Source organism: Cynoglossus semilaevis, chromosome 8, assembly GCF_000523025.1.
Source record: "Cynoglossus semilaevis isolate Cse_v1.0 chromosome 8, Cse_v1.0, whole genome shotgun sequence".
Lineage (NCBI taxonomy): Eukaryota > Metazoa > Chordata > Actinopteri > Pleuronectiformes > Cynoglossidae > Cynoglossus > Cynoglossus semilaevis.
The window spans coordinates 22,922,327-22,932,349 of record NC_024314.1 but is presented as its reverse complement, the minus strand read 5'-3'; the positions used below and the strand labels follow the sequence as shown (position 1 = coordinate 22,932,349).

Sequence of the window (10,023 nt, the reverse complement as noted above, 5' to 3'; positions counted from 1 at the left end):
AATTACAAATTGCTTCTTCCATCATTTGGTGGAATGAAACCCCCTGCAAGGCAGGCATGAACCCTACCATTACACCAAACTGGACCCCTCACATCACCTCACAACACTTGTACACAAGATATAGTTTGATTTTTTTTTTTCCAAATCAGGTCCTTTTCTTCTTGTATATCTACTATTTCTATTTCTGTCTTATTTTTTTCAACATTTTAAAATCTTGTTGCAATTTCTACATTTCCAAAATAAAGTATATTTGCATGATTTATAGCAATAGACATGGATTCCTAGGTTAATACTTAAAGATTAGTCAGCTTGACAAGAATAATATTTGTACCACTGGAGTGTTTTTTAAGCAGTCGTTGGGACTTGGTAAGATATAACTCCAAAAAATAAAATAAAAAACTGTTTATCTAATCATTTTTTGTTGACATCAAACAAATCTAGATTCCCACTATGCAGCTGCAGCTGGAGCTCACGGTCCAAAAAAAGTACTGCATATCTCACAGGCTGACTGAAAACCTGTCATGGTTTGGTGCTGCATTTTAGCAAGTAAGGGTTAGCTTGAAGACAGCAGGTGCATTACAAGGCCAGCTTTGGGACATAAAAACAACTGTAGCTCAAGGCATATTAATAGCGTTGGTACTGCAGCTAAGGCCTGCAGTTTGTACCACATGACAGGTAATATGAGGTAAAACCTCCCATTGATTTGTACCATCTCTATTCAGTTGCTAGTCAACAACAAAAAGCCAAAACATAATGGGCATGACGCCTCTCTTTTATAGTCTCCACAGATCCTTACAGCTATTTTAGCTTCTAATCAATAATAACCTTGTAATTCTTTCTAAAGTGCACATTTTCTCCCCAGGCTGCACCCTGTTAAAACATTACAACCTGAACTTTTTATTTACTTTACAATTCACTTGTTTTCACACACACCCTCACTCACACACACACATACCACCCGTTGATTAATGTTTGGAGCAAAGTAGCAAACAAGTTCAAATTCCAAACCCCTGCTGTTATGTGTGTAGATGCAGGAAGAGGAAATACTTCTTAGACTGCGTTTGTTTTTCTAGATCATTGCATTTTTTTTAAAAACAGTTTTTGTCTGTCAGTTACTTCTGTGTATCTCACTCAATCAAATCTAACCATTTTCCTAGTTGTTTGTTTTTTTTATTTCTGGGTGGGGTTTAAGTAACACATTAGACGACACTAACTATTGGCTAAATGCTTACAGATACAGGAAGATAACAGATTAATTTATTGTTTATACACATACTGTGTTGCAAATATCTATTTTTGTTAAAAGATAATACCAAATAATAACAACAAAAAAGACATTAGTCAACATCAATTGTTTCCAAAAGGGTTGGTACACTTACTAAACATGCCACATAAGATAGAATTTGAAGTTTGGTAACTAAGAGAAACCTGTTTTAATAGACTAAGGTGCAATCAGTTGAGGCAAAATTAGACTGAAAAGATCAAGTAAGTAATAAAATGAATTGTTCACTGATAACTGGTCTAGGTCATGACTGGGTGCATCAACTGAAAATTAGGTAAGAGATTGCATGTTCATTTTAAATGAAAGCATCAGCAAAAGAAGGTTTTATGTTTAAATACTTTAAACACATACAGGATAAGGCCTTAAACAATAGGAATAACTTCTCAGACATATTGTGTTAAGTACACAAATGTCCGTGGTCTGTTCAGTGACAAAAATCACTCATCAATCATTGTCAGAAATATCTGTGTCTGTGTGTGTTTGTGTGTAGGCAGCTCTGCTGGGACTGCAGACAAAGGGCAGCGCTCTATCATTGTCACACACCTGTGGGCTTTTGTCTCTGGCTCCGTCACCCGCCACTCATGCCCAGCGTGTTAGCCTCTCTACAGTGGACAGGAGCCCATCAGCTTTAGTTTTGGCCCATCCCAGTGGGCTGACAGTTGTGTGACACACAAAACAGAAGCGAGGCACACTCTCACAGAGATAAACACAAACACAACTCACCTCTCCAACGCACATGAGCAGAGCTGCCCACATTTTCCCCGACAGCAGAAGTGACGAATATGAATAACCCTCTGGCTCAGTCTTCTGCAGGCTGTGCCATTTTTGTACTGCATTCAAGTCCTCAAGATGTCAACACGGAGACGGGAGGGCAAACTGAGAAACAAATTTGACAACACAATGTGAGTCTGCAGTCAGCTCAGTGGGCATTAGGTGATGATTGAGGGCAAAAAAAAAACCTGGCCTTGTCTGGTTTACAGCTTATTTAGAAAAGTAGTTCCAAACAAGAGCTAAACCTGTTTAACCAATATTCAAACATTTTGTCTTTATTTATTCATCTTTATTTATGGATTAGTATGTTATTTAACTATAACTACAGTGACTGTTACAGATTTCTGATCATTCTGGTTATACGTTGCCCTGTTTGAATTTGTGACTGTTTTAAGCCTTTTCTTAGTCTTTGTAGTCTTGTAGACATGTTTCTCATGTTTAGGCTTTTTTTTAAGTCATTTTTTATTCAAGTTATTTTTTATGTATTTTCTTCCTTTGACCAACTGTTAGTTTTCTCCTTTGTAGGTACATTTCAACGTGCTCTATATTTTGATAAGCACATCTTGGCTAACTTCAGTACAGCAACAGAGCATTTGGTGGATTGAAAAGTTTGCATCACAAGTGTCTGGTCTTTCAGCAGACTTGCAACGACAGCTTGCTGAGAAGGTACAGATTGTGGAAGGTTGGAAACGATGGCAGGAAGATCGTCCTCTAATCCAATTCAGTGGCAGCTATTTGAATAATTGATGTGGGGACATAAATTGGTCCGTTCCAGATGTCCCTAGCTCCTTTAATCAATACTGATTCCCTTAATCAATGGTTGGCCGGCCAGCTTGGGGCTCTGGCTGTTACACATAGAGTACACATACAGACACATACGGCTAGGATGCAAAGAGATGCCCTCAGTCAGAATCACAGCTGGTTGGCTGTAAAGAGGCTGTTTGCAGTGATAGGCTGTGGGTAATTGAGGTTTCTACCCAGGAGCAGTGGAGTTGGTGGGAGCCACAGTGTGAACTGCAGATTGTTCTGGAAAAAGGTTTACAATAGGGAAAACGACAGAGAGATTCCTAAACTGCTTTGAAAGGAAAACATTGCCGTGTACACAGAGACTTACTCTAGAGACGCCTCTAGCCAAATAGCTCAAAAAGACAAAAATGAACCTTGGATCCTTCATTTATGTCACACAAATCGTGTTCAGATTACAAAGTTTTAAAAAATCAAAAAATAGTTACATTGAGGGCAACTGGATGGAGTAGGTTTCAAGAGACCAACTCCATCCAGTTGCCCTCAATGAAACTATTTTTGTATAAGATGACCTGGATGACTGAGAATCTACAGAGACTTTTTTTTTTAATTCCATAGTTGCTTATTTTCTAAAGGCATTTTTTGTTGAACATTTTTCATACTTTTTTTAAACAAAATTTGGACTATTTTATTTCAGCTTCCCCTATAGTTTTCCTTTAACAAAATCTTTCTAACCATATGGCCCTAATGTAAAAACAACCTCTGATTATGTTAAAGTAATGTTTTGTTATTTATTCCTTACAATCATCAACTTCAACAATCATCAAGATCATAAAGACTGTTTATATGTTAAATAAACACAGTACGATGACGGTGGGCCGAGGCATTTTAACACACCAGGACCGAGTGGAGAATGGAGGTGTGTGACAGGTGGACGGCCGGCTGGGGGACACAGATAACCCTCAGTCTGTAGGAACTGACAAAAACAGTCACATCCCTCCTCAGAGCAGTGGATGTGACTCCACCTGCCTCTGCACTCCGTCGATCCCCGTCACTCTTATCGTCCCCCTAAATGCCACTCTCTTTAAAGCTGCCTCTGCTTTTCTACCTTCACAATCCATACACTCCACGTTACACCTCACCTTTTCACCATCGCTGTCATACCTGTCTCTTTTTCACAAATACCTACCAGCTAACAGAACATATACAATTTAATCCAGAATTTTCTCTTTTTTGTAGGAAAATATTTTCAGTCAGTCAAAAATTCACAAATGTAAGCAGCTATTTTTATGCAATTTCTAGCACAATTTACAAGCTGATTTTGACAGCCATCTAGTCACTAATGTTAATATAGGCTTTAAGAAACATTACAAGTTATGCTTTTGCCAGTTCCTGCTTTCTGGTCCAAATTCATAAAATCTACTTTAAATCTGTGCATTATAGCTTTACATATGAGGTACATCTGAAATCATTTGACCTGCTGTAGTGCAGCAACCAGATATAATGACATACGTATGTAAACATGCACACTTGCACACAAACTGCTGGAAGACACAGACTTGTAAAAGTAGATAAGCTGTGTTTATGAAGTATATGTACAATATCGTACGCCTCTCTGCATTATGTATGCAGAGTTCAGCCTCCAGGCTCCCTTCTCAAACAACAATCTTGGCTCTGAAACACTGCTCAGAGCTGCCTGGCTCTCTGACAGCATCCTTGAAGAGGGCGTGTTGCCATAATCGATTTTCACAGCAATCACAGATCTGCACACAGCAACCTTGAACAAGTCCTTGAATACAATCTTTCTTCACTGATCAAAAGCCATCAACAGAGAGTGAGTAATGAATTGGTTGTTTATGTGTGCTTTTAAGAGAAGAATGACAATGACAACCATTTGTCAATAGCCCTGTCGTGGTCATGGCTGTTACTCTTTAGTTTGATGGGATGAAAAGAAGCTACATTATGTCTAGTTGTCAGCACCAGCAAACATCAGCTATAAATAACATCTGAACCAAGACGATTTTTTAGAATGGATGTGAGTTTGATTAGGTGACAAATGCGGGACCAGAAGAAAAGACTTAGAATGATAGTGTGGAAGAAGGATATATTGAGTAGTGATTTAAGAGAAAGTGGAAAGGACTTTTGTGCGTTTGTAAACAAATAGCTCGACCCTAATGTTACCTATTCAGGACATGTTTTAAATGCATCTGACATATCTAGGAGTCTATGACTACAAATTCTTCCGGTGTTATTATGTTAACATGTGGCTGAAATAGCACCACATATAGGCCTGCGGCATACGTACTACAGTGACCACAGTTGTATTCGGCGGCTCGGTTTAAACACCCCTTATCCAGAGGCACTGTACTCGTATCGCATCGCAGCCTTTATCAGCACTACATATTTCCACTCAGTAACAGTTAGTAATAGATTGTTATAGTATGATTCCTGTTTATTCGTTCAGGCGATCCTTGGATATGCCACCATCAAACATTAAAGAATGTGTTTCCCTGTGTCAAGCTTGATTTCAAACTTAGATTTTACTTCTTACACCCTAAAAATATGGTTGAAGTTTGCTGCTTTGTGAGGAGGTACAGACATGGCGGTACAATAAGTGTTGTGAGATTCTCACTCACTGTCAGCATCCGTCTGTTTGCTTTACTGTGCCAACACTGTGGTGCTGGTGGTGGGGCGAGATATACAAGCATTTTGGTCAAAAAAGGCACATTAAAAATGAATGAAAGCATTGAGCAGATCACACAAAGCTCTCGGAGGCAGCCAGGCCATTTATACCTCTGGTTGGAAAAGATCACCACTCTCCCTGTTACATATCTGAGCATAACAAGATAATATTTAATCCCCTGCTGCTGTGAGACCGAAACACAAACACGCCACTAATGAGCCAAGCAATTAACTTCTAAACATGCAGCAAAACTTTGTCACCAGGGAGACACACAGACCTGCTGTCTTTGCACAAGGCAACATTAATGATTGTTCTCTTGCTGCAATCAGTCTAAAGAGGAGAGGGGGGGCGAAAGCTGGCGGACAAGGTTTTGGGGGTTCAATCTGCTAATCGATCATCCTGACACAGGTGTTGACAACCTGTCATTGGGGCGGTGACGGCGTTATGTGCAACAGAAGTGAATATGACAGATCTGCTGTTGATTTTGACTTTTAATGGGCCCCGAGGTCACACTGACAGCCAGCCGGCGTGTCATTCGGAGGTCCAGAGGTCACAGTCTGGTCCAGCCAACATACACAGTGGCGCTGGTGACCAGGAGCCTCATTTCAGAGTGTATGTCTGTGCTATGTCGTGTGCAGATGGAGGGGGGGCTGTCTGTAAGGAAAAAGAACAGACTGACAGAGCAGAGAGGGAAATGTGTGGGTTTTTTAAATGTCACCTTGCCTTTGCCACCTTTTTACACTGAGAGAAATTACAGTGTGAAAAAGCATCCGGAGAAGGAGAAGGTAGCTTCAGGACAGAAGAAGGAATCTGAGTCTCCTCATTACAAGGTCTTCAAAGCTCGTGTTAAAGTATGAGGAAAAAAAGATTTCTGGGGGTTTCTGCCATGGCCTCAACCTCAGCAACATCACTGCAAAAAATCAAATTTGAAAACTAATTTGTGTCCATAAAAATAAATATGCAGAGCTGAAAATTCAAAAAGTTATATTAAAATTAAGAAATGATGGATTGGATTTTAAGAAAAAAAACAACAACAAATAAACACACATATAGCATAAATCTAATAAAAATAAGGAGATGATAGTTTTTTTGTCCTAGATTTTATATATCATAGATTTATAGAATATAGGGAATTCTTTTGGATTTCTTATTTTACTTTCAAATCTTTTTCTAAAAGCTAAAGCTCATTGGAGTTAAATGTGATAGTGCTACATGTAACTTGTAATGTAATTGTAATTTCTCCTATGTAATTTCTCCTATATTCATCTTAAAATAGAAACATGACCAATTACGGTAGTTTCCAAATTATTCATTGTTGTTTCTAGGTACAGAACTAACATTCAGATTTTGCTCCTATCATTACAGAGTTAGTGTTTTGTCTTTCTGTAAAATACACAGCAGATAATTGATGTGATCACAATCGTCAAGTAAAAAAAAAAACACCACATGTAAACTTCACTTTCAACTTCTAAAATATGCATCACATTACAAGTCGATTTTTAAAAAGTGTATAAGTACATAGATGTCTATGTTGCCTTAGAGAGGACCCTTAACTGGATATTTAACATGAGAGGTGCAATGTAAAGTACAGCCATAGAAACACAATGAAATAAAACAAACATGACAAACTGGACACCTAATCAATACTATTCAAAGAGTTTGCACACAAACCAACCATTAAAGTTAATTTAGAACTAAGCTGCTCAAAGGTACAAGGGCTACAATAGGTGCGGAACACTTGAAATGCCACATCAAACAATCCCTTTTTTCTATCCCCAGAGTTGCAGCAAACCCTCGTGGAATTTCAGAAGAAACATTCACCTTTTTGATAAATCATCATTCTGCCTTGCACTGGAAGCCACCTGGCGGCTAACAAACAGTTTAAAAGTGTATCCCTGATTCCTGATGATGGCTGCAGTATGATATGTGATCTGTTCTCTCACTGCCAAAAAGGAGGTTTGACGCTGTCTTTGCCTGCTCTTCAAAAACACATCAATCAAGGCAGTCAGAAAATGTCAGAGACCTTCATACTTGTCATTGAGGAGCTACTTTGCTGTGATTGATGATCTGATGGTCATCTCTCTTCCACTGGACCCTGCCCCCTTTTCCCCATGCATAAATATGCACTCCATAGTAAAAAAAGTAACATTTTTGAAGAATAATATCTATAATTTTTTAGATATTTAGCAAAAATAATGATATTTTGAAGACACAGTTTAGAGCAGGGGTCACAAAAAACAAACCATGGTGCTGATGTGAACCATCCATGTAGGATAAAACTATAAATAAGAATTATGGAGTGTGTGGTAAATTTTTGTCCTAGCTATTCAAGTAATTCTGGTCTGTTTTGTATGCTGTTAGCTTTTGTCCTCTCCAAAATGCTATTCTCCCCCATTTTCTCACCTTTCTCCCTCCTTTACTCTGAACTGTCAAACAGCTTCATAAAGTGAACTGATGAGATGATGAGAGCGCTTGCAACCCTAATGGCATGACATGGAACATTGTTCCAGGCCCCTTTGATAAATGATTTTAACAGAGCCCTTGCTCTGTGGTGAACCATGCTAATTAGGTTCGGCAACCCAAACAAAGATATCTACCTCTAATTGAGGTGAGGTCAGGGAGACAGAGGGGAGTACACGGACATGCGTGTGTATGTGAAAATCTGAGAGGGAAGCTCTAACTTATCTGTCTGTGGGCTGCTGATGTGTGTGTGTTTGCATGTGTGCCCATGGGAAATTATTTGATACCCCCTGTGGGAACCTGGTAATGGCAGTCTTTCCCTTTTGAGCGTTTGCTCTGCGGCTGAAGACAGAAGGTTAGTGGATGACCTTGTTTCCCAAGTGCACGGAGACTCGTCCCCAACAGTGCACAGTTACTATCAGACTTTTGCCATTACAATTCTGGTGGGGATCTGTCGTGAGGTCAGTGGGAAAATTGAAAAAGCAAGGGCAAACCGCTGGCTTCATTCTCAAATTACATAAGCTCACTTGCATATTGATTCCACCTACACACTGAAATGGATATAGGGACACACGCGGCGCTGTGAAGAGGCTGGTTGAGATTCTTAAACAAACATTATTGACATGTTTGGAGCCAATACTGATGACCTCTGCTATTTAGACCACCATTATTGATATTATTGGCATGTTTACCATAACTTAGTGACCATGCATCTGTCATTTCCAGGACATGCATATGTTCCCTGACTGATCCTTAAAAAAAAAATCAGGTAATGCCCTTGCAAAACAATATGTCTGTAAGAAAAGTGATTCCATAGCATTTTAAACATAGTGCAACAATAAAGGTATTGCATTCCTTAAGTATGAAACTATCATAAAAATTAATCAGTTCGGTCTGATTTACAGGCAGCTACACAAAACTCCAAACTCTGCTTCTAGTCATTGAATATCTTTTGACGTCGCAGGACTATTATATAATTTGAGTCACCATTATAGTTGTTTTTCTATCCTTCTGGGAAATTACCAATATTTGCTGACATTTTATCTCTATTTTTGGCCTTCACTAACTCCTGGGGGAATTATCTAGCTCTTTAGCAGGTAAATGCCGCATTATGATCATCAGTAAAGCAGTGAAAACAGCTGCCCGCTGTGTTTAAAACCATGCTGCCACAGCCAATAAAGGGAGACAGTGAACTGATCACTGTGCCGTTAGCAACACCTTAACACAATCCTTTTTTTTTTCTTAACGTACATCGACACACATCAATATACATTACATTCAATTTACGGTAATCTATTTTTCCTTGCATTCTAAGACCTAATTTTACAACAAAATATAGTTAAATAAAGTACATGATTATTGAACGCCTGTAGCAACAAGTCATTTTCTGTGTTCTTCGACCAGGAGCAGAGCATTGTCCTTGTATTTTTTTCATTTTTCATTCGAGGGAGGAGGGAGCAAGTTCAGATGAGGGGGAGGTGAAGGGTAAGAGAGTGGGGAATTAGGGCTAAAAAGCCACACTGGGAGGACTCATGCATATTTAAGTAGGTTAGATTAAAGCTTGGCAGAATGGGAGTCATGCGCACCAACAGAGACTGAACCTTCTTATATGACACGTCATTAACCCTTTAATTGACTGATGGTTGCTGTGAGGTGAAGATATGAGCTCAAGTGACCATTACTCAATGCAGATATTGGTAGCGTGTGACTATTTTGTTTTAGTGATGTGATTAGTGATGGCCAGAAGTGATGGAGTACAGACGAAAAGGTCAGAGTTTGACACTTGAATAGAGGGGTTCTTAAAAAAATGAAAAAACACAAGCAATCAAAACCTCTACAGGCTGATTACTTTGTCTTTGGAAAACAAAAATGGTGTGAAGACGTTGGCCAACCAGATGACAAGGTGACAGAATGTCACTTTGTGCTCTAAGAAGTAAAAAATATAGTGTTTTGATGTATCATTAATTAGGGGTTTCAAAGACGTGTTTAGGTAAATATGAATGGGGGGAGAGATGGAAAATGGTCAGTGTACCATGGTAGGTTCCCAAGCAGAAATACATTTTAAAAAGACGAAAACAATGTT

General features: G+C 39.0%; 1 long non-coding RNA gene across 2 annotated transcripts in view; it reads right to left on the bottom strand.

Annotated features, from left to right (window-relative positions):
* Positions 1-1,018: 1,018 nt before the first annotated feature.
* The window catches only part of LOC103382803 (uncharacterized), a 69,475-nt gene continuing 60,470 nt past the window's right edge, over positions 1,019-10,023 (bottom strand). The window contains exons 4-5 of one of the 2 annotated variants that reach the window (XR_003050314.1): positions 2,006-2,158; positions 1,019-1,884 (exon numbers count right to left, since the gene is read on the bottom strand). This is a non-coding gene — a long non-coding RNA (uncharacterized LOC103382803). Of the gene's footprint in view, positions 2,159-10,023 lie in introns of both variants that reach the window. The other variant, XR_003050313.1, reaches the window with a different exon arrangement.